At 37.6% G+C, this 26,063-nt stretch overlaps 1 pseudogene; it reads right to left on the reverse strand.

Annotated features, from left to right (window-relative positions):
* Positions 1-4,700: 4,700 nt before the first annotated feature.
* Positions 4,701-26,063, reverse strand: LOC125845723 (uncharacterized; annotated as a pseudogene).

A 26,063-nucleotide genomic window follows, 5' to 3' on the forward strand; every position in this document is an offset into this window, starting at 1 on the left:
TATCTAGCACTAAAGCTGAGTACGTAGCCTCGACTATGGCTGCGCAAGAATGTATGTGATTAAAGAGATTAATAGGAGAGATGTTGTGCAAAGTTGATTATGTTGTTCAAATTAGATGTGATAATGAAAGTGCTATCAAGCTTGCATCAAATCCAAGTTTTCATGGTCGGATGAAGCACATACAAGTTCGTCATCACTACATTTGAGAGAAAGTGTTGGAGCAAGAAGTTGTTCTGAAAGGAATTTCTACAAATGAGTAAGTCGCATACATATTTACTAAGGCCTTGATAAAGCCTAAGTTTGAATATTTCAGGGCTTCTCTTGGAGTTGTTGATCGTAAGCATGCACTAAGGGGGAGTGTTAAAAAATAGTGCATCTTAGAGTTTTCTTTTACTGTTTTACTTCTGTAGTTTACTGAGTCAAATAACAATTCCTATATTTTGTTTATTAGTCTAGGAGTCTTATATTTTAGAGTTATTGTAGGAGTTAGAAGTTAACGCTGATGTTATATATAAGTCTAAGTGTCTGATGTAAAAGATTACAACTTCAGTTCAAGCAAAATAAAGTTCTTCTCTATTTCATTTCCTGTTCAACTACTGCACTTGTTCTTTCTTTTCTCTGCATGTGCTTTTTTTTTTAATACAAACCTAAGATTTAATCTTTTTTTCATACCAAACATACACCTTCTGGTAAACTTTAGTAGAGCAAGAATGCATCGCTTCCAAGCATTAATTGTTTCAACCATACAAATGTTAAAGTCACGCTAGAAAATAAGGATAGGTGAAAAATATATGATCTGTATGCCAGTTTTATATCTCTCAATTTTTGATACTATATTTTATTTTGGTAATAGAAGATAATATAAATTAACAAGCTTTCTAGTTTATCTTTATAAAACTTTTGGTAATAATTATATAATATTTAAATACTTAAAAAAAGGTGTGTGATAGAATTTACTTGTCTATCTAGGCCATGGATGTTTACTCTGAAGAGAATATACTTGTATGAATCCTCAGTAGGTTGCATGTGAAGTCTCTTCTTCGATTCAAATGTGTTTCAAAATTTTAGGGTAGACTGATCGATGAACCATATTTTAAGATGAAGAATCCCACTCATGCCAAGAAGGACAAAAATTTCCACAAAATTTTGTTCTACAAATTGTGCCCTAAGAAGTCTATATTTTCCATTTATTGTTGTTCGGTATCATCGGTGCAATTGGTAGAGGATATACGGGAACTGAATTTCCCTTTAAATATTGAACCACGACATTGCATAGTCTACTGTTGTTGTGACAGATTGGTTATTATCAAGGTTTATGAAAATAGTGTTGAATGCTAAATACATTTGCTATGGAAGCCCTCCACTGGAGAATCAATTGTACTTCCCACTCCGGAAGTTCCAAAGGAGGAATTTTCATGTTTGGGAATGTGTTTTGACTCGACCAGTAATGATTATAAAATACTTAAAATCCCCAATGGTGTAAGTGATCATAGCAGAGTACCTGGTGAAATTCTCGCACTAAAAAGTGGTTCTTAGAGAAATATTGTTGAACATCCTCGTGACATTTGCTATATGGTGCATGGTATGCATTCATTGGCATTTATACATGGTTCATTTCATTGGGTTTGTAATTCAAAAAATTATTTTGTGCTTTCATTTGATATTTCCCATGAGGTGTATGGAGAAATATCATTACCTGAGGAAATAAGCTTGACCAACATTAATATTGGTATTTCAGTATTGGATGGAATGTTGTGTGCTTATACTAATGCATATATTCAGGGAATCACACTTTTATGTTATGGGTGATGAATGATTATGGTCTTGAGGAATCTTGGCATCGAATATTTTCTATAGCAAATCATGATATATGTATAGCCGCACCAAAATATTGATTTGCAAATGGTGAAGTGTTATTTTGGTGCTTACATTGTGAATCTGGGGAAAATGTATATAGAACAGAGAGGTCCCTTTACATTGTTGCCTCATGGTATCCTTCAGAATGGATTTGCTTTTACAGAAAGTTTGGTCTCTCCAAGATTACTTACTTAGTATTTGTTTATGTTTGAATGAAATACTTTGTCCTTTTTGTAATCAAGTTATTGTCTCTTATTTTATTTGTTAATCTATTGATCGCAAATTTTTCTATTTCAAGTAATATTTACCGAAGCTTTGTTTATTTAATTCAACTTATATTTTTCAAAGATTTATTTATTTATTGTTGCAAGTCAAAGAACATGAACCATTTATTTTCTAAGAAATAAGTGGTTAAATAAATTAATATCAGCTAGTAGGGAGTATGTTTTTATCATGTAGTAAGTTTACTTTAGTGTTATGTTTTTATAGGAATTTTTGGACCGTATTGACCAAAAATCTTTAATATTACTCTTACTATTGTGTACACACATAAACAGATTCCTCTCTAGCTATAATTTTTTATTTAAAAAATCTCTTTCCATTAATATATCAAGTATAAATTAAAGTTATTAAAAGTAATGAAATAGTATCACATGGTTTTGATGCATTAAGAAAATTCTAAATGTAGTTGCTAAATTAAAATTATCATGGTCAGTCACAAGAGATGATACAAATTTGACTTTATATGAGACCTCATGGGAATATCTTTATTTCTAGTTTTGGGTCACATGCATTGCACGTGTATTCTGTGCTAATTAAAGAAGTTTTGATATAATATAAATGACTTTTGAATGTCTATTATAAATATATGAAATGTGAGGAAAATATGTTAGTACAAAGTGATAAGTACATCGTTGTTAAATACTTTTACGAGTTAGCATTAACACTTCATGGAAAAGATTATTTTCAAACAGTTTACTAGTAATTGCTATCTTCAAGGCTAACATAAGCTTTCGTGCTCTACAAATTAATCTTTGACCAATTTATATTGAGAAGCCATGTCCTTCCCTACTTGAATTCACAACTAGCCCAACTTGATGAAATCAACATTGAATTGGTATGAACTTTTAATATAATAATACTTAAGAGTATATTGTAGGTTCTTATAAATTATGATGTCATACCCCAAATCCAGAGGGGCCCGACCGACATCTAGTGCCTCACTTGAGCGAACAAACCAAACAAAACTAGCCAAGTAATACCACCTACAACAAGTCAATGTCGATGAACAACACACAACCTTCATAATATAAATACAAAGAGTAACAGAGACCTACAAGGTCTCTTTAAATCACAAGTTGCATGAAAGCCAGCAAGACATCTATCTATATCTATTTATCTACCTATTCTATACTACCTTAAAAGCATTAACACCAAAATATGAATGTTAAACTACTGTTATACCCCTAAATTAAACAAAGCTTAACTAAACACAGCTCGTGCTACAAACTTTTAGGTGAATAGTTACAAATTCCTACTCGAAGAGTTCTTATTTCAATATCTCACATTGTGGATAAGCGCCAATGCTAAAACATCCAAAAGTTGCTTGTTGTGTCCCATCAAACTTCCAACTTCTGGTAAAAAAATGAACAGGTATGCCCTGTTACATCTGCTAAGCCAAAGATATTGTCTTACTAATATAAACCTTCTTCTACATTGTTGTTTGTTTTCCCTTTATGCCTAGATTTTTTTTAAGTTAATAGTGTTCCTTCTCTATCAAAACACAGTTAAAGATTGGATTAGTCTTTCATGTAAATGCTCGCCAACATTAACGAATTGTAAGTTGCTACCTATTTAATTTATGCTAATGTTTATGTACTTCATAGGTTCACTCACCTATATAACAGCCGATAAAGATTGGGTCAAAGAACTTCCTTGGTAGTATGGATTTAATTGATGCGTGTGATTTCTTACCTTATCATGGTTTCAATATATCTTTGAAAAGATCTTATGCTTCCTGAATCATGAAAATCCCGTGCATCTGCCAGTGCTCTTGACATATTAGAAGCTAATCTTGGAATTTCCATCAAGGGGAATATTTGGTTATATGCCTTAAGGGTATGAGGTTAAAGCCTTTCTTTCTTTGGTTTACATTAAACTAACATTTGCAGTTCAGAACTGCTTCAGATGATGTTCTTTGGGAGACATCATATTAGCGTCTGATTGGTAAACTTCAAGTCTACAAGTTAACAAAACCCCATTACATGGAAAGTTCCTGCATAACAGATTGTATGGTTTCCTGGGATGGTGGAATGATGAGGAAATCGAGTTGTATCTGTATCGATTTGTTGTATCTAAGTATGTACTTTCGTCTTTCTTTTTCCTACTTCTCTATCATTTATTTGTTTCTCACAAAGAAGAGTAGATTTTGCATAATATCCACGGGCCTTAAATGATTAATACATGTCTTTATTTTTCTTCAGGGAATCATACATTCTATCTCCAATAACAATCAGTTTGAACCTTCGCCTAAAATATTCAACTCTGACATGGATATCAATTGATGCTGGTTTGCTTCTTCTTAGGATTGTACATGTAATTACCTAAACCAAAAAAATCATTTTTTTTGGAACATATTTTTTGAAGAAACATGGAGTAGCATGTTGTACAAAATCAACAACTACTACTGTCCAACTAATCAAGGTGTATCTCACCACCTACTCTGTCTCAGTTTTGGTGGGTAGAGTTACTTAGTTGTCTGTTTTTTAGTTAGTTGTTAATTTGATGGGAAATTGAAGAAAAAAAGAACAATGAATGATGCAACCTTGACTCGTACGAAAGATCTAGATTCCCAAAGAGTGATTATTTGAATTGTTGCAAGGATTGTGGTTTTGACAAGGTGTCTTACTGTGAATTAATAATACCATATTGCTTTGTGGTTGAGTAGTCGAAAAGTCATATGAGAAGCACTCAATGTCCTTGACCTCTTTAGAAGTCCTACTTCCCTAGTAAAACAACTTGGTCTATTCTCCGACTCTATGGTAAATAAATCCCAACATCTGCAAGTACTTCTCTCTTTCAAACAATCAGACTCTAACTGATGTGTTTGCACTGAACCATTTATCGATAATATCTGAGGTGTATCTCACTAAGACTGATCCAATTCGTAGTACACATCTATCAATGCTTCTTATGGTCATATGTTCTCTACCATGACAACATATTTGAGAGTTTTGAGACAAACACGTTTCAACACCTTCATCCACCATTATGACTCTTTAAGAAGCAGAAACTGAGTTCTCCGATAAATCACTTATACATTCGGTCTTGAAATGTAGTTTCCCAAGCGAACACTTAAAAAGTCTGTATGTCTTTGGGGTAATAAAACTCTAGCTCAACAATTGCCAAACCTTGTTTAAGAAAAATTGATGAAAACTTCCCTTTTCTCAAAAAGTTTTCAAGGGAATTGGATTCGCACATTTCAATTTCTCTATACCATGTAGAAGCCAGAGTTTTTTCATCATCATGCATTCCCCTTTTGCAAGATACCATGCTCTACAAGTGCAACTTGTACGGTGTTTCAAACTCACACTTGATGATGATGTACTACAAAGATGACCATCAGGATCTTGTCCATATACTCTTCTCAAACATGAATTTTGATATTTGGCATCGATTGAAAAACCCACTGAGCTTAATAGTAGAAGTGTAGAAGTCAACCATGATGTTTTATTTTTTGACATCCTCAATTGTTTTTTAGTCTCGGAGAGTAATTTAAGTGCATGTATAAGTTGTTGTTTCTCAGATTCAGAAATGTGTCCGCTGAATAGCTTTTCTTTAACTTCACTAGCACTTCTTTGACATTTTCTAGCAAGAATGTCCATTATTAGATTTGCGAGCTGTGACACTAATTGTGTGGAATCTATTCTTGATATCATTAGCTCTATGTCTCTTTTAACTGTATTTGAAGTGCCAGATGACAATGTCAGAAAAAGGAACTCCAGAAATTTAGCATCAAAGACAGCTTCTGTAATACCCCGTATCCTAAACAGACCAGATTGTAGATTTCAAAAGCTACATGTGCCACCAACGGGTACCACCTACGAACCGTAGGGTGACCCACGGTCTGTGCTGGTGATCTGTGGATGGTCACATGCAGCCCTCCCCAAAAAAGTCCCAAAATTTTGGCTTAGTGTCAACTCACGTCGGGACCTACGGACCATAGGTCAAGCCACGGTCCGTGGTCCAGGGCCATAGGTCAGAGCCCCAAATTCCAGTCCCAATCACCGATCGACGGTTAACCAATATGGACCATCGATCGATCCACGGTCCATCGATCTCGTCCGTCGGTGACCCTAATAGTTTTTAAGTCAGAGGTATTTTGGTCTTTTCCTTATGCGTTGGACCCCTAAACTATGTCATTTAACCCCTAAACTACATAGTTTCGGTCATTTTTAGCCTAGTAAACAAACTAGAACTTACCTAAGTCAGATCATTCACCAAAACTTAGAAAACTAGAACGCAAAGAGAAGAAAGAAGTCAAGAACCCTAATTCAAGAACGCAATAGGTTTTCATCAGCTTCAGCCTCGAAATCGAAAGATTTCTCCATGGATTTCGTCACCAGGTATGTGGGATTTCACTAATGGGTTCCTTTCGCCCATTAGGTCCCTAGATTTCAATCAGAATCTTGATTCCCTTAATATTCTCTAGACTTAGGGTTTCTTGAATGTTAGAAATTGTTGGGTTTTAGTTGTTAGAATGATCCAAGTCAGATTATCATGAATTCAGTATCTTTTGGTGTAGATTCTTTCACGAATTCAGAACCCTAGCTATTTAGTTCTTTTAGTTCAGGAATTACACATGTTAGGTCAAATATTTCAGATACATACATCCATGCCTCAATTTTTGAATGTCCATTATCAGTTTATTAATGTTGCATTCTCAGTTGCATGCCATTATTTTGAGCTATCTAGTATTACAGCATTTGATTCATAGAATGTTAATTACTTAATCAATTTGGAGAAGCGTACTATCGAGTGGACTAGGGTCACTCATCTTCAAGTCCTAGAACTACGTGCCCCGTAGGTTGTAAGTCCCCTTTGTGGGCATCATTTTAGTGATCACTCCAGCATGCCTCTATACCTCTGGCAGGGTATATTGGGTCCTCTCGATGGCGAGTATATCGAACTCCACATTTAGCTCATGTGGTTTTATGTCAGTTATTAGAAGCTCCCTTATAGTTCAGTCTGATTCTATTGCATTGACCATGTTATCAGTATAGTTCAATATTCAGTCTCAGTGTGTTATAAACTTGGTCATTGCATTCAGTTTAGCCATGTTCAGTATTTCCAGTATCCTTATCATGATCAGATTATATCCTTGCTTTATTGGTTGTTCAGTTATGTTATTATTCAGCTTTACTCTATCCTGCATGCTCAGTACCTTTCAAGTACTGACGCATACTCTGCGCTACATCTTCTCGTGATGTAGGTTCAAGTCCTCATCGGTCAAATCACGCATAGATCGGATCCCGATCTTCAGTTCAGCAGCATAGTGATGAGTCCTCATTCTTCGAGGACAGTTGACATGTTATCTTTCCATTTTAGTCTTTAGTTTTCATTTTTTGCTAGATTTAACTGGGGCATGTCCGTTTAGAGGCTTATTTCAGACATATTTAGTTTAAGCTTTAGTGTTAGAGTTTGACTTTTCAGCTGTTGTTATACTCTCACTTTTCATTTATTCAGATAGTATATGGGTATTCCCCATCATTTCATATTATCTCAGAATTTAGCTTCCGCACAGTATTTTTTTACTTCAGTTTACTTTAGTATGCTTATGATATGCCAGCAGGTTAGCTTGGGGTCACTCGTGATCCTTGGTCCCTTGTCCGCGTCCTTGGGGTAGCTTCAGGGCGTGACAGCTCCAATAATACATTACATAACCCGGCTTACTCGTGTTGCGCACGTGGCAAAGAACTAGTATCAATATAAACACTAGGCCGACAAGACCAAAAACAAAGCATACAACTTGCAACAAGGCCACAACTAACACATAAACCCACAATAGATGTCTACATGCCTCTACATTACAAACCGCTAACAACAAGTTGGGACAGCGTCCTAACGTACCCGTTATCAACTAAAGCTAAAGAAGACTCTAAACACAACAACTCCAGAAAGAACGGAGCGTACCAATCGTCAGCTAAACTCAACCACACACAATGAGGACCCCTATGTACCTGATAACCTATTTGAATGAATGCAGCGCCCACCAGGCAATAGGGACGTCAATATAAAACAAAGTACCAAACATGATATAAGGTGATAATAAAAGAAAAAACATAGCAAAACTAAAACCATAATACAACATATTTAACCGTAACATAACCAATAGCTCACTAAATCACTCTACATGTGTAGTTGATATCCATTTACCATGTTCGCAATCAAAATTAAATAAATAAATAGGAGTTCAACCATCACACAATAACCTACTCTAGCCCTTCCACAAACCTTCTATAATATCCAGCCAAAACCAAAGACACTTTGAATAACTGAAGGGGATTAAGGTCTAGGCCAACTTTTAACTGTATTCGTCTTCTTAGAGACCACCTTAATACCCTTACCGAAAACAATGTGACCAAGAAAAGCCATAGATCTCAACCAAAACTCACATATACTAAACGTTGCAAATATTTGTTGGTCCTTGAGGACTTGCAACACAATCCTCAAATGCTCGGCATGATCATCCTCAATTTTGAAGTAAATCAAGATGTCATCAATAAACACAACTATAAACATATCAAGATATTGTCTAAACACTCTATTCATCAAGTCCATGAATCCGGCTTGAGCATTAGTCAAACCAAACAATATTAACAAAAACTCATAGTGATCATACCAAGTTCCAAAAGCAGTGTTCAGAATGTCATCTTCCTTCACTCTCAATTGGTGATAACTCAACCAAAGGTTGATCTTAGAAAAGTAACTCTCTTCTTAGAGTTGATCAATAAAGCATCTCTCCTTGGAAGATGATACTTATTCTTAATGGTAACCTTATTCAATTGTCGTAGTCAATACATATGCGAAGTGAACCATCTTTATTCCGAACAAACAAAACTAGAGCACCCCATGGAGAGATATTCGGTCAAATAAAACCCTTATCCAATAAATCTTTATGTTAGGCCTTTAATTCCTTAAGTTCTGTCATAGTCATACAATAAGGAGGAATAGAAATAGGTTGCATATCTGGGAGAAGGTCAATACTGAAGTCTATTTCCCTTTTGGAAGAAACACAAGGTAGATCATCTAGGAATACTCCCGGAAACATCCAGGTGGAACCTTCTACGGGTTGCCCTAAAAGGTTGGGCTACTAGACCTAAATTGATTGTACACCTTTGATCGTTCGCTTAAGGAGCCATCCAGGTTACTCTGAATCCTAGCAGCCCTGGATTAAGGCCATAGGACCAGTCCACTTGTCTTAAAAGGCCAGTGGTGCCTTAGATGGACCATTTAGGGTCTTATGAAGGGTCCCTGTCCTATTTTTGAGTCCTGGACTTTCCTGTTAACTCACTCTTTACCTTTTCAAAGTCGATGCGTTAAAATATGACAATTTGTTATTGGGACATTGTAGCACTAACTTTTGGATCCTTAGCCATGTTTCATAGATAGGTTCACTGTCAATTCTCTAAAAAAAATTGTTGATGTCGTTATGCTTTTTCACACCCCGAGCCTACACCTTTGACCTGACTGGCACTCAAGAACCATTTCTGGCCCCAAGCGAACCTTTGGCCTGGCTCAACTCCCAGTAGAAGACTTACTCAATAATAAATAAACCTCAAATGTAAAGGTTAAACTCAACATCTCAAAATGATTAACTTAGAACATTTTAAAATATTCATACTGGCCATACAAGGCAACTCAAGTCGTAAACATAAACAACAGAAATGAAAAGACTCCTCAACTACTACTGTCTATGAAGCCTCTACTAACTGAGATGAACTTCGAGACAAGACCCATGACATTTTAATTAACAAAGTTGAAATGTAAACTCGATGTGAAACCCTCCGGAAAGCAATAAGGCTCACCAACTCTAGCTGGAACACGATTGGATCAATGAAATGCTGGTTGATGATCCAATTATTTGTATCTACATCATGAAAGATGCAGGCCAAATGGCGTCAGTACATGGAATGTACGAGCATGTAAGGGGAACTCTAAAGCATAGACATATAAGCTTGAACTGGAAGGAAAGGAACATACTTACCTCAACCTCAACTCAATACGATATAAAAGCAATCATAAAGATGCAATATAAAGAAAAACTCTTAAAACAGTAGATAACAACTCAATGTATTTAAAAATACAATAATAACTCCATTTTTATGTAAAGATACAAAATAACTCAATTTGGGAGATTCTATAATTGACAACCATCACTATGAGCTATGTGATGATACAACCTCTCGCCCACACAACCAGAACTGTCTTATACCTTGCCGAAGTATAAGACATCCTCAAATAAGTGGATCCACTAAGATATTCTTCAAGAATCAATAAGGAATCATCTAAAAGTATGACCCTTTCTACCCATGTTGGCTACATCGTTTATGAGGAATTTGAGTTGTTTGAACTCGTCCCCATATCGGTGCTCAATACTACTCCCAAAATATACTCAGCTCAGATGTTTAAATACATTTGCTCATCCTCAAAATTTGATATTATTACTCAAAAGATTCTCTTAAAAGAGATAAGATTATTGATTGATGGTGTATGGGTATTGGGTTGTCATGGGTTCAGCTCGTGAGAGTGACTCCTAAATCCTTTTTCACACATTCAGTTCGAGAGAGTGAATGGACTAAGGCATAGGTTGTTCTTATTTTTGCATGCTTGTCGATGTTTGAGATAAATTGACTTTATTCGGGGTAAATTGTTTGAGAGAAAGTTTACCTCCTCTATAGTCTAGCTTAGTCACTAATTTATAGCAATTTTCTAACAGTTTCAACTACCCATTTGTCTACATTAGCTTATAATCGAATCACATCCTAGAACCCGTCTCATTATTGTTATTCATATTGTTTGTTGCTGCTGTAGTTGATAATTACAACCAAAATCCCCCTATTATTTGACATTCGTGTCACCCCCTAATTTGAATTATGTTTTTATTTGATAATGTATATTCCTATGGCCGATTTGGAAACATTTACACTTTACTCTTGAATCTTAAACATGTACCACCCCATGTGGGATTCGACCCCAACTCATTTATTGGGTTATTATACTGACTAACGATCATTGACGCTTAGAACTGGATTAAGTGTCCTTGAAACGTTAATCACTTATCCCGGGATAAAATAAGTAAATGATAAAAATATTTTTTAAAACATTTTTTATACATCACTTTTCACATTCATTAAGGGTACTTTTGTAAACAAATAAATTGTTCTTAAAATTTATGCAAAGCCTATTATTTTGAATACAACAAACCAAATACTCAATAAAAAATGTTCTCAGCATAACTTATCCCATCATAATTTATTCCATCATAATTAATCCCGTCATAACTTGAATTCAAACCAAACAACTCCTAAGTCTGTTTGGTTTTGGTCAAGTTTGGTGTCTTTTCAAATTATGAGTGTTGCAGGTGATGACTTGTGGGTTGGAGGTGTTGTTACTTCACCAAGGTATTAGTAGTGTCCTGTTGAAGGGCTGAGAAAATGTTTTTGCGGAAAAGGGTAAAAAATACCCCCACAATTTTGTTTTATTGGTTGATTATGCCTTACCGTTAAAATAGAGTTATTCTTACCCCTACCATTACTAATTTCATCATTTATACCTCTATTTTAATGGAAAATCCCAAATCAGAATAAATTACCCAAAAAGGGAAAAAACCACCATCCCTATTCTAACCCACACCTGACCCAACAAATAAGCAACCCAAACAAATATATCTTCCCATCTCATCTAAATCAACTACTAACCCTACAAATTCAAATCAATATCCAAGAACTCCAAATATAAGAAAATTTAAAGAAGATAAAAAAATTTCACTTATTACGGATGGACGATGTTTTACCAAACAAGAGAGTTTTTTCTATCCTCAAATGGGGTTCAAAAAGTTCAAGGCTTTTACACAAAAAGAGATATTTTTCAATATGCAAAGCTGGAGTTGTATGTATAGTTTCCAACTCAATCAGTGTTGTTGAGGTCTTCTCACGCATTGATCAAAAGTTTGATCTGATATGTGCCAAGCGTGCTTTAGAGCACTAGTATGTTTGTGAGGGTATAGAGGACGGCGAGTTCAGTGAAGCACATGAAGATCTGGCTGCTCTAGAAAAGGATTACTGTAACACCTCAGATTCGAGAAAACAGAAAGAAAAAAATAGTTTTCTAGGATCTGGTGTCAACTGAATCCATTGATGGACCATAGGTCAGACCACAGACCGTAGGTCGAATCTCGTGGTTCATTCTCACACTTAGGTAAACTTCAGAATCAAAAGGTGACACCTACGGCCATGAACCACGGTCCGTTGATTGACCCACGTACCATAGGTTGGTTTTGTCGTTAGGGTCCAAAGTTGATGGTCTTTGATCCCACCTACGGTCGACCAGTACGGTCCATGGTTGGACCTACGGACCATAAGTGAGGGTCAGCAGTTATTCAGAGGAAAATAATTGTTAGATCAACTTCAAACGGTCATATATTTTACCACAGAATGAATTAGGTGTCTCATGACCTATCAAATGAAATTGAATCCTCTTTCCAACGCCACCGAGTTTGCTAAAATCCCATCTCTGAGTAAACATTTACGCTTAGTTTATTGAAGCCCTATCGGGCAGAGCTTGACCGACGACTCCTACTGAAGTTGGTAGGTCAACCGAGGGACCGTCAGTCCACTCATGGGTGACACTTCATCAGCTTTAGGTTAGGGTCATTTTTGTCCTTTCCCTATGCGTTGGGGCACTTAAACTACATCGTTTGATGACTAAACTACGTTGTTTTACTCACAATAAGTCTAATAACCTAGTCAGACATACCCAGAACCCTTATTCTCCAAAAAAGTCCTAATTAGAACAAAATGAGGAGAAAGAGGTGCCAGTTTCTTTCAAGAACAAGCAGCAGTGTTCTTCAAGGTAAAGCCCTAAAATCAAAAGGATTTCTTTGTGAATTTCGTCACCAGGTATGTGGGATTTCACTAGTGGATTCCTTTCATCTACTAGGTCCCTAAAATTCAGTCAGATTCTTAATTCGATATAGCTTGCTTAGACCTAGGGTTTCTAAAACCTTAGATATTAGTTGTAATTTAGTTGTTGTAGTGTTCTTAATCAGATTATCATGCTTTCATGAATTCTTGCTTAGTTCCTTGCATAAACTCAGAACCCTAGTTGTGTAGATTATCTTAGTTCTTGAATTACACTTTCTAGGTTAGTTAAATAGATAAACATGCCTCAGATTTCGAATGTTACATTGTCAATACATAAATGTTGCATTCTCAAATTTGCATGTCATAATATTGAGCTATCCAGTATTTCAGTTATGTTGTGTCAGATACATATTCAGTTGGGAGTAGGCTTAGCATCGAGTTGGACTAGGGTTCAGCGTACCCTCATAGTCCCAGAACTATATGCCCTCGTAGGTTTATAAGTCCCCTCTGTGGGCATCAGATTTAGTGATCACGCCAGTCATGTCTTTATACCCCTGGCGATTTATATTGGGTCCTCTCGATGGGGTCTATACATCAGACTCTACGGTTAACTCATGTGGTTTTATGTTGGTTAATAGTAGCTCCCACAGTCAGACTCTAGTACATTTTACCACGTTTTCAGGTTTTACTTTAATACTCAGTCTCAGCATATATGTTCATGATTAGTACTTGGTCATTGCATTTAGCTCAGTTTTTCAGTTATGTTTCAGTATGTACATTCTTATTCATATTATGTCATTGCTCAGTTATGTTGTTCAGCTTATATATTTTGTTCAGCTATTATCTGTATCTTGCATGCTTAGTACATTCCAAGTGCTGACACATACTCTGCGCCACATCCTTTCATGATGTAGGTTCAGGTATTTAGTATCCAGATCACGCATAGATCGGTTTCTAATTTGTATTCAGCAGCTTCAGTGGTGAGTCCTAATACATCGAGGACAATAGACATGTTTTTCATATTCAGTCTTCTTTTATAGTTTACAGTTTTGCTAGGGTTAGCTGGGGACATGTCCCAGCAACTCTAGTTAGTAGAGGCTTTTCAGACATAGTATTAGATTCAACTTTAGCTTTGAGTGAATGTTCAGTATCTCTAAACTCTTAGTAAGTTTTATATATATTTAGACCAGTTTTGGGTATTTCCCACTATTAGTTATAAATTGATTTAGCTTCCGCATTAGTTCATGTTTTCATAGATATGTTCAATTTGCTTATGATATGCCAACTCAGGGTTAGCTTGGGGTCATTCGTGATCCTAGGTCGTAAGTTTACTTCAAAGAGGTAGCCTTGGGTGTGAAAATTATGAAGAAGTTGGTGTTGAATTGGAAGAAGGAGAAAATGATGAACACGAGGAATACTAAACACATATGCCTTTGTTTGTTGGATTGTAATTTCCTTTGGATGTTATTCAATTGTTGTATTGAAGCCATTGATGTGGCAGTCAGTTGAGAAGAATAATTAGGGATTGTAACTAACTTAAACAGAATTAGTTAGTAGTTTCATAATTGTTTTTTGTAATAAGAAATGAAGTAAAGATTAGATGTTAGTTAAGGCTTCTAGATGTGTCTATATATATATATATATATATATATATATATATATATTGTACTGGTATGCAATGTAAATGGCATTCTTCTGATATGGAATAAGATGTATTTCCAGAAATTCTCTCAGCTCTAAATCCATGGATTCCTCCATGGGAGCTGAAACTTATCATGGTATTAGATCATTCGATCTACGGCTCCATTGATGTGGCAGTCAGTTGAGAAGAATAATTAGGGATTGTAACTAACTTAAACAGAATTAGTTAGTAGTTTCATAATTGTTTTTTGTTATAAGAAATGAAGTAAAGATTAGATGTTAGCTAAGGCTTCTAGATGTGTCTGTGTGTGTGTATATATATATAGTGTACTGGTATGCAATGTAAATGGCATTCTTCTGATACGGAATAAGATGTATTTCAAGAAATTGTCTCAGCTCTAAATCCATGGATTCCTCCATGGGAGCTGAATCTTATCATGGTATCAAATCATTCGATCTAACGCTCTTCATTCCATAAAAATTTTCTTCTCCTTCATTATTGTTCGATTGCTTTTTTGATTTTTTTGATTTTTTTGATTCTTCCGATCTACATCTTCGAAGCTCCAATGGGTGATGCAACTACAACTCATGATATTGTGGTGGCAGATCACAATGATCCATTGTATCTGGAACCTACAGACACTCCAAGTGTGACATTAATTGAAACTTAGCTGACAGGAATAGAGAATCATGCTTTGTGGAGCAAGTACATGAAATTTGCTTTGCTTGGGAAGAACAAACTAGGATTTATTGATAGAAATTGTGTTAAAGCGATGGGAAGGATGCAACGCAATCATCTTGTCATGGATCATGAATGTCGTGTGTAAACATTTAATGACCGGTATTGCTTATGCATCTGACTCGCGAAGGATCTGGGAGAACTTGTGAGAAAAAATTGACAAAAAGAATAGTGTGTGAACCTTTCATTTGCACAAGGAGATAGCATTTCTCACACAAGGTAATACTATTGTTTTAGCCTACTTCTCTAGACTAAATGATTTGTGGGATGAATTTGATGCCCTAATTCCTTCTCCAACTTTCGCCTGTGAAACATCCAAAGCATTTGTTGAGCATATCCAGACACACAAGATTTTCTAATTTCCCACCGAATTAAATGACTCTTATTCCAGGGCTAAGAGTCAAATTCTTATGATGCAATCTATGCCATGCTTTAATCAAATTTATGCACTAGTTATACATTAGGAAAGCCAAAGATCTTTGTCTAAGGCTGTGTAGGAAATAGATATGAATGAATCTACTACGCTGATTTTGAACAGAACAGGGCAAAACTATAAACCTAACAAATCTGATCAATATTGTGATTATTGTGAGAGAACTGGCCATACTAGAAATATTTGTTATAAGTTGATTGGGTATCCTGATGATCGAGGCACTCAACATGATAAAAATTTTCAAAGTAAAAATTTTTAGAACCAAAGAGGCTATCATAATGACAGGAGGTATCAGAATGAGAAGAAGAATGATAAAAGGTACCCGCATGACATATCATTTTTTTATCATAGACCAAAACTAAAATATCATGCTAAGGCTGCAGCTAATTGTGTAACTGATGAGTGACAGAACTTCACTCCTACTCAACTTGCTTCTAATTAATTGACACCTCTTTTTATCTCCTAAACAATATCATCAGATTTAACAGATGATAAACAACAAACAAGAAAGCGATGGCATGGCCAACATTGCTACTGCTTCAAATTCTAATGCAGGTATTACTTTGTCCTTTGTGTCTAGGTTGATAGACACACAGTGGATTATAGATACCGGAGCTACTAATCATATGGTTTCAAGGTTAGATTTGTTGCAGCATCCAAGCATTCTCACTAAATTTTGTTTTGTGCATTTGCCTAATGGTGAATTATCTGAAATTACTCACACCGGCTCTGTGAATATACTGGAGAATCAACAACTTAGCAATGTTCTGTTTGTCCCAAACTTCAAATTAACTTGCTTTCAGTGTCGAAACTCACTAAGGAATTAAATTGTATGGTAGGATTTTTTTCATGCCCTAAACTCAAGGGTCGCAACTGGACCCTAGTGCCAAAACTCAGGCCCGAGCCGACCCTGCTGACCCATTTGCTACTAGCGCATGGCAGCCACACGCAATCAAGAAAACAAACAAGTATATCTCGGCTTAAAATTATGCCCTCGGCCAATAAGGCCCCTGTCAACAGATCTATAAAAGAAACAGCTACTCCCAAGATTTCATATAAAGAAATATCCAACTAGCATAGAAGTCCTGATTGGGCTGTCGAGGCTACCATGCTCTCTATACCGAAATTGAAAGCAAGTATATATCAAGACAATACATCAAACAACTAACAAGCTTCAGCAAACCAACAAACTAGGCCAGCATGGCCATAACTTAGTTGTAAACCCCACACACTAGTCTGCAAGCCTCTAAAAGTAGTAAAGATTGGAGGGACAGGGCCCCAGCCTACCCATAAAAATATATACAACAAAAGCTAACAAACCTCCCAACTTGGCAGCTCCGGAGGAAATGGGCTAGCCAACCGGATAAAAGTCAATCATGCTGCTGAGGAGGTCTACTGGGTCGTCTGTCAGGACCTTCAGGCATGAATGCATTACCTCCAAGCAATGAGGCTTCAGTACGAAATAATGTACCGAGTATGAAAGGCAATAGACTATGAGCAGGTATCATAATATACTGGGAGTAATCCGATAAGTAAATCAAGGATAACATAAGTGTTCTGACCTTCTCCTAAATCTAAACATATTAAAAATAATAAAACAACAACCTAAACAGACCCCCATAAGCTCGGAGAGTACAAACAACACACAAGACCAGCTACCCACGCCCCCATAAGTCCAGAAGGTTCCAATCAATCTATATACCCCTATCGGTAGTCCCATATCCCCAAAGGTAGTCACATAGACCTCTTAGGCAATAATATAGCCCCGTAGGCAGGACATAGCTCTCATAAGCATCAATATATCTTATAGACAACTCATAGCCCTTTTAGGAAACAACATGGCCCTGTAGGCAACACATAGACTTCTTAGGCGTCAATTTAGCCCCATGGGTACTCATACCCCTTCCGGGCATCAATATAGCCCCATAGGCATTTCAGAGACCTTTTAGGCATCAATATAACCCTGTAGTCAACTCATAGCCCTTTTTGGAATCAATATAACCCCGTAGGCAGAACATAGCCCTTCTAGGAATAGATCACATTCTTGCAGCTAACCACAATAGCCCCAAGGGGAAGAATAACAATCCAATAGGCTAAAAGGGAGAAATTTAGCTATAAGTAACCTATACGAATAGCCTCTAAGTCGTGTCCAACATAGGGATGCTACTAACTGAATAAGAATCCCGACATGGGAGGATTATATCAACTCGTGCAGCCAATAATCAACAATAATGGCTACAAGTATAACAACGATAACAACCCAATTACATTGCTCATAAGCTTTAAGGAAACATGTCGTAAGAAGGGAATAGCCTTAACATACCTTTTTTGCTAAATTCACGTGGCCTAACGACTTTTACTCACAACCCCCCCTCCGATACTACAACAAGGCAGGACCATACTAAACACACAAGAATAGAAAACACCACAATAATCCTATAAAAGATATGTATTTTCATCGCAAATTGCTATTTACGGCTTATCAAAGCTAAAGTCGATGAAAGAAGGGTCTTACCTTGATCTTAACTTCATAATACACCTCAAAACCTTCAAATATGTCCAAACCCATGATGTCCCAACACCAAAGTATGATATGTTATGAAATTGATAAAATAAATTATACCATGATGACGAGCTCAATCCGTAGAATAAGTTTCGTCAAGGACTCGAGAAAACCTATAATTTAGTTGATCCTAGAAATGGGTTTTATAAGTTTTCAGGTTCTTAACTAAAAAAATGAAGAAAAAGTTGAAGAAGAAGATATATAAAAATTTCCACCGACCTAGGGCCCCATCTCACGTTCCTACTTGCACAGTCTCATGAAAACGCGAATATCTATCTATTCTAAAGTTGTATGAATTCACGGTTTAATGTGTTGGAAACTAGACTTGTAGACCATCGATTTGATAGGTCGTGGAACCCATAACTCTTTATAGATTGGGAGAAAACCTCTAAGGTATTTGACCCAAATTTCAGATAAATCTTTAAAAAGGAACTGACAATAACTTTCGTCAACTTTTATTTTGCCAAATACCTAACTTCAAAACTTGAGATACAACCCTTGAACACTTAAAATATGACATACCACATCATTCTTAATTTATTACTCACCCTCTTTGTCTTTCCATGAAGGTACGAGTTAATTTAGTCGTTTCGAAAAGTCAAGATATTACATCCTTTACCCCTTAGAAACATTCGTCCTCGAATGAAAAATCTGAGTCACGCGATTAAGTTCTTTAAAGTTGCCAAAATTTAGAAAGAGTATCCCTTGTAAATGTGACTATCCAAGAACCTGAATGCAGAAATTCTAACCTAGGCGTCTCACGGGATGACATAAATATCTAAGCACTATTGCTCCGTAATAATAATGCGAGCAAAAATACAACGACAACAACCATAATAATAAGAAACAATATAAGAAATCAGATAGGTATCTTACCTCACTACACTAATATAAACTGATATGTCATCACCCTGGGGTATGAAACAAGGGAGGATATTTAGACTTCATACCATCCTCAGCTTCCCATGTCACCTATTCTCTATTCTTGTTTCTCCAAAATAGATTAACCAAAGCCACCTCTTTGGTCCTCAATTTACGGACATGTCGATCTAATATGGCAACTGGAGTTTCCTCGTATGATAACTCTTCTGTGATCTGAACATCCTCAACTGGGATAACCCGAGAAGGGTCTCCTAAGCACTTCCATAGAATCTATACATGGAAAACTGGATGAACATATTTTAGCCCTGAATTCAATTCTAACTCATAAGCCACTCGTCCTACCCTCTGAAGGATTCGGTATTGCCTAATGAATCTTGGACTAAGCTTGCCTTTCTTGCCAAATCTCATAACCCCCTTCATAGGCGAGACTTTTAAGAATACCCAGTCATCGACACAAAACTCTAAGTCCCTTCGTCGCACATCTGAGTATGACTTTTGTCGGCTTTGAGCTATTAGAAACCTCTCCCGAATAAGCTTAACCTGCTTCACTGTCTGCTGTACTAAGTCGGGTCCAATCAACACTGACTCATCTACCTAGAACCATCTAATGGAGGATCTACATTTTCACCCATACAAAGCCTCATAAGGTGTCATCCCAATGCTGGAATGATAACTATTATTGTATGCGAACTCAATAAGTGGCAAGTGGTCATCCCAACTTCCCTTGAAGTCTAGAGCGCACGCCCATAACATATCCTTGAGTGTCAAAATTATGTGCTCAGCCTGGCCATCTGTCTGAGGGTGAAAGGTTGTACTAAGATTAACTTGTGTCCCCAGTCCTTTCTCGAAAGACTTCCAGAAGTTAGCAGTAAATTGTGATCCTCTATCAGATATAATAGATAATGGGACACCATGTAGCCTAACAATCTCTCTAATATATAACCTTTCATAGTCTTCAGCTGTAAAAGTAAGCCTAACTGGTAAGAAGTAGGCTGATTTTGTTAGTCTGTCAACAATTACCCAAATAGAGTCAACTTACGACGCAATTGAGGTAACCATGTGATAAAATCCATATTAATTGCTTCTCACTTCCACAAAGGAATGACTATCTCCTGGACTGGCCCAGCGGGCTTTTGGTGCTCAACTTTCACTTGTTGGCAGATAGGACATTATGCCACAAACTTAGCAACGTCCTTCTTCTTCCCATGCCACCAATAGATCTCCTTAATATCATGGTACATCTTCATCGAACCAGGGTGAATAGAATAACTGGAATGATGTGCCCCTTCCATAATCTGATGTTGAAGCCATGCAACATCTGGAACACACAATCGACTGTTATATCTGAGGACTCCATCTCCTGCTATATCAAATGTTAAAGACTATTGATCATGAGCCTTGGCTCTGAGCTGCTCTAAGCTAGGTTCCTCGTGTTGTCGTTCTTTTACCTCCAAAACTAGAGATGATACGGCTGTGTCCTGAATTGTGACCCCACTATCGTCTGCCTCTAACAACCTGACCCAAGTTAGCTAATCGATGAAGCTCTCACGCTTCTCCACACCTAAATAGGATAAACTATTGAGGGCATCAGCTACCACATTCACATTTCCTGGATGATATAAAATATCCACATCGTAGTCTTTCAGTAACTCAAGCCATCGACACAGTCGCAGATTTAACTCATTTTGTCTAAAGATATATTGAAGTATTTTATGATATGTGAAGATGTCAACATTAATGCCATACAAATAGTGTCTCCAGATCTTTAACACATGCACAACTGCAGCCAACTCTAAATCGTGGGTCGGATAGTTCTTCTCATGTTTCCTCAAATGCCTTGAAACATATGCGATAACCTTACCATGTTGCGTCAGAACACATCCCAACCCAACACCAGAAGTATCACAGTACACCGCATAGCCCTCTAAACCCTCTAGCAATGCTAGAACTGCTGTTGAAGTCAACATGTCCTTCAGCTCCTGGAAACTATGCTCGCAAGCCTCAGTCCACTGGAACTTAGCTACTTTTTGAGTCAGCTTCATTAATGGTGCTGAAGTGAAGAAAACCCTTCTACAAACCTTCTGTAGTACCCAACTAATCCTAAGAAACTACGAACCTCAGTCGGAGTCATGGGTCTGGGCCAAGTCTTTACGGCCTCAATCTTTTATGTATCAACTGTAATGCCTGCATCTAATACAATATGGCCTAAGAAAGCTACAGAGTCCAACCAGAACTCACACTTGGAAAACTTTTCATAAAGTTCTCGGTCTCGAAGAACCTGAAGGACTGCTCGCAGATGATCTACATGCTAAGCTTTTGAATGTGAATACACCAAAATATCATCAATAATTACAATCACCAACAAGTCTAAATACGGCCTGAATATACTATTCATCAGGTCCATGAACACTGCTGGGTCATAAGTTAATCCAAAAGACATTACAAAGAACTCAAAGTGTCCATATAAGGTTCTAAAAGTTGTCTTTGGAATGTCTTTCTCCCGAACTCGTACCTGGTGGTATCATGATCTTAAATCAAACTTTGAGAATCACTAAGCACCTTGTAATTGATCAAATAATCCATCGATCCTCGGAAGGGGATACTTATTTTTTATAGTCACCTTATTCAGCTATCGGTAATCGATACACATTCTCAGTAAGCCATCTTTCTTCCTTACGAATAACACTGGATCACTGACAAGTCCACAAATTGGACTCATTTAGGGCTATATTTTAATAGAAATTGTGTCCTCAAATGCTTATTTTATCTCAATATCTAATGAAAACCCTAAAGTTTCAGATATTTGATGTTTGAAGGAAAGCATGGACACTACGTCACAAAAAGGAACGAAAAAGCTGAGAAGAACAAAGAAATGAAGGCATTAGGATCGCCGAGTCCACTTGGCGAGTCACCAAAAGGTTTTACTTCCTTTTGTTCTAGTGTGCTGAGCCCCGAAGGAAAGGATCAAGTCGGCAGAGATAGGGAGCAGTCGGTGCATCACCAAGAAGTTCCACGAAGCAGTACCATGTCTCCCAATGACCTAGAGTACAAAGGTGTTGAAGGCTGGTGCAAGACGGCGATGAACTACACCAAAGGGTGAATCGCCGAGTTGATTGTCTATTCCGACTAATGACGTCGAATGATTCACTGCAGCACAAGTCTGTGAAAACTATAAATACTAGTTAGTATTATAGTTTTAGAAGTCGAACAATTATTATAATTTTCATATAGAATAGTACTTTTTAGTATTTTTGCTTTGAGTTTGAGAGGGCTTTGAAGACTTGAAGAAAAAGAGGGTTTCATCTCCAAGGATTTGGACTTGGGTCTTTTGGATTCTTCATTCTTGGTCTGTAACAGGACTTAAATCTTCATACCCATTTGAATGCAAGCACATTTAGGTATAAATTTCTATCTCTTAATGTGTAGCTAAGAAACCCCAATCTTGGAGTATGATTTAGCGGTTATGAGCTAAGATAATTGTTGGGTCTTGTTTGCTGATAGTTTAATCGTAGTTTAATTGTGATTTCGTTTAGTGGTTGTGGATGAATTTAATGAATTTTGTAGTTGCAAATACAAGTTTATTTATGTGTTTTTGGCTTGCTCAAGAGAGAGGTCGTAAAACTAAGACCACTAGATTGATGGCTAGTGTGAGTGGGTCGACATGAGGTTCAGCTCGAGAGAGTGAACCCTAGTCCCATGTCCACACACTCAGCTCGAGAGAGTGAGTGGGTTAAGGCATAGGCCGATCTTCATGCGGCAAATGGGTGTCCGAGAGGAACGCTTTTGAAACGGGGTAAGTTGCTCAAGAGAGAGCTTATCCCCCTTAAAGTCTAGCCTAATCACAATTACTATATGAATCTTCTATCAAAAGCATGTACCCAATAATCTAGCTCAACCCATATTCCCGTCACATACCAAGGATCCCGTCTCATTACTNAATACCTCAATGCAGAGTGGTCAGTATGCACTATGACCTTAGTACCAAGCAAGTAGGAACGAAATTTCTCGAATGCAAAAACCACCGCAAGGAGTTCTTGTTCGGTCACAGTATAATTCTTCTGGGCCACATTTAGAGCTTTGCTAGCATAGTAAATAGGGTGAAGAATTTTCTCACGCCTTTGACCCAATACTACACCAAGCGCCACTCCACTCACATCGCACATTACCTCAAACGGTTGTCCCCAACCCGGTGAAATAATGATAGGTGTTGTAACCAACTTCTCCTTCAGCTCTCCAAATGCTCTAAGACAAGCATCATCAAAGTAGAACTTACTCTCCTTCTCGAGCAGTTTGCACAAAGGATGCACAATTTTTAAGAAATCTTTGATGAATCTCCTATAAAATCGTGCATGTCCAAGAAAACTTCTAACACCTTTTATTGAAATGGGTGGTGGAAGTTTTTCTATTACCTCAACTTTAGCTCTATCAACCTCAATACCTTTCTCTGAAATTCGATGTCCCAACACTATACCTTCTTTAACCATGAAGTGACATTTCTCCTAATTAAGCACCAAGTTGCAGTCTTCACACCGTTTAAGCACTTCGGCCAAATGATCTAGACACCCATCAAAAGAGTCACCTACAACTGAAAAATCATCCATGAACACTTCAATAATGTCCTCCACCATATCAGAAAATATCGACATCATACACCGCTGGAAGGTCGCTGGGGCATTGCATAACCCAAATGGCATCCGTTTGCAAGCAAAAGTCCCATATGGGCACGTGAAGGTGGTCTTCTCTTGGTCTTCTGGAGCTATAGAGATTTGATTGTAGCCCGAATACCTATCAAGAAAACAATACCAACTCTTTCCTGCAAGTCTATTCAACATCTGGTCCATGAATGGCATAGGAAAGTGGTCCTTTTCTGTCCACGCATTCAACTTCCGGTAATCCATACAAACTCTCCATCCAGTAACAGGCCTTATTGGAACAAGCTCATTTCTTTCATTTGGAACCACAGTCATACCACCTTTTTTTGGCACACACTGCACAAGACATACCCAACTACTATCTGAAATAGGATAAATAACTCCTGCATCCAGCCACTTGATGATCTCCTTTTTGACTACTTCTTGCATATGTGGATTTAGTCTTTTCTAGTGCTCGATATTGGGCTTATGATTTGGCATGAGTTGGATTTTGTGAGAGCAAATACCGGGGGGAATCCCAATGATATCCGCTATAGTCCACCCAATAGCTCGCTTGAACCTTTTCAACACAGTCACCAAGCACTCTACTTGTCCTGCATTCAAATCTGCCGCAATGATGACCGGCAAAGTATGCCCTTTGCCCAAGTACACATACCTCAAATGCGGTGGTAGAGCCTTAAGCTCCTATTTCGGTGCCTCCACAATAGATGGTCTTGCGGATGGGGACTCGTGATTCTTCATGTCTAATTCATACTTTTTTGGTTTGGGCCGGTATTCATACCTATCGAGTGCGGCTACCAACTCATCATACTCTTCAATGTCATCACTATCGAAGTTCATAATAACTGCTGCTAGTGCCTCAATACCTACTCGCTCTTCAATTTGCACTTCAGTCCCAGTCTCCACTCTGTAAGTTATGGCAGATACTGTTTGGAGCTCACCACTCTGCTTCATAGACCTACAAATATTGAAAGTTGTTTCTTCATTATTCAGTCTGAATTTCATCTGTCCCTTTTCCATATCAACCAACGCACACCCTGTGGCAAGAAATGGTCTCCCAAGGATGATGGGAACCTCAAAATCAACCTCACAGTCAAGAATCACAAAATCTGCCGGAAACATGAAAGACCCCACTTTCACTAGCACATCGTGAAGTACACCAATGGGCCTTTTCACAGTTCGATCGGCCATTAGTAACCGCATTGCAGTGGGCTTTGGGTCCCCTAAACCCAACTTCTTGTAAATAGACAAGGGCATGAGGTTGATGCTAGCACCAAGATCACACAATGCCTTAGCAAAGTGTAACAACCCTATAGTACATGGGATCGTGAAAGCACCAGGGTCTTCCTTCTTTTGCACAAGAGATCTTGTAGCAATAGTGCTACAATGCTGCAATCTATCATCATCTTCAATACTCACAGACCTTTTCTTTGTCACCATATCTTTCATAAACTTCGCATACCTAGGCATTTGTTCCAAGGCTTCTATCAAAGGAACATTGATAGAGAGTTGCTTCAACATAGTAATAAACATGCGATATTTACCATCCTCAGTCTTCTTCACTAACCTCTGTGGAAAAGGTGGTGGAGGTCTAGGTATGGGGACCACTTTTTGAGATATCTCCACCTCTTGCTCTATTGCTTTCCAGACTCTGGACTAACTGTTATGACATCATCATCTTTTTTAATCTCAACTTCCACCACAGACGGCCTAGATGGATCTATGGTTTGTTTACCCCCTCGAGTAGTAGCTGCCATACAATGACCATCATTCTTTGGATTTTGGATGGTGTTGCTAGGAAGAGTCCCAGGTTGACGTGGGTTCACTGCAGTAGACAACTGAATCATCTGCTGCTCTAGATGCTTTATTGACACTGCATGGGCATCAACCTTTTGTCCAATACCAGACAAGTCGTTTCTCATCTCCTTCACATTCTCATCAGTTGCATCAAACCTTCTCATCATCTTCTGCATCATATCTTCAATATGCGCCATATTGCCTCCAGTTTCCCTAGCACCAGATTCCCAATTTTGAGGGGGAACATAAGGTCCAACCCGATCGTTTCTATTGCCATAATTGTTCCTGTTGTAGTTGTTGTCGCGATTGAAGTTCCCATCCCAGACATAGTGACCTTCTCGGTTGTAATTACCAT

The sequence above is a fragment of the Solanum stenotomum genome, chromosome 11 (genome assembly GCF_019186545.1).
Source record: "Solanum stenotomum isolate F172 chromosome 11, ASM1918654v1, whole genome shotgun sequence".
Classification (NCBI taxonomy): Eukaryota; Viridiplantae; Streptophyta; class Magnoliopsida; order Solanales; family Solanaceae; genus Solanum; species Solanum stenotomum.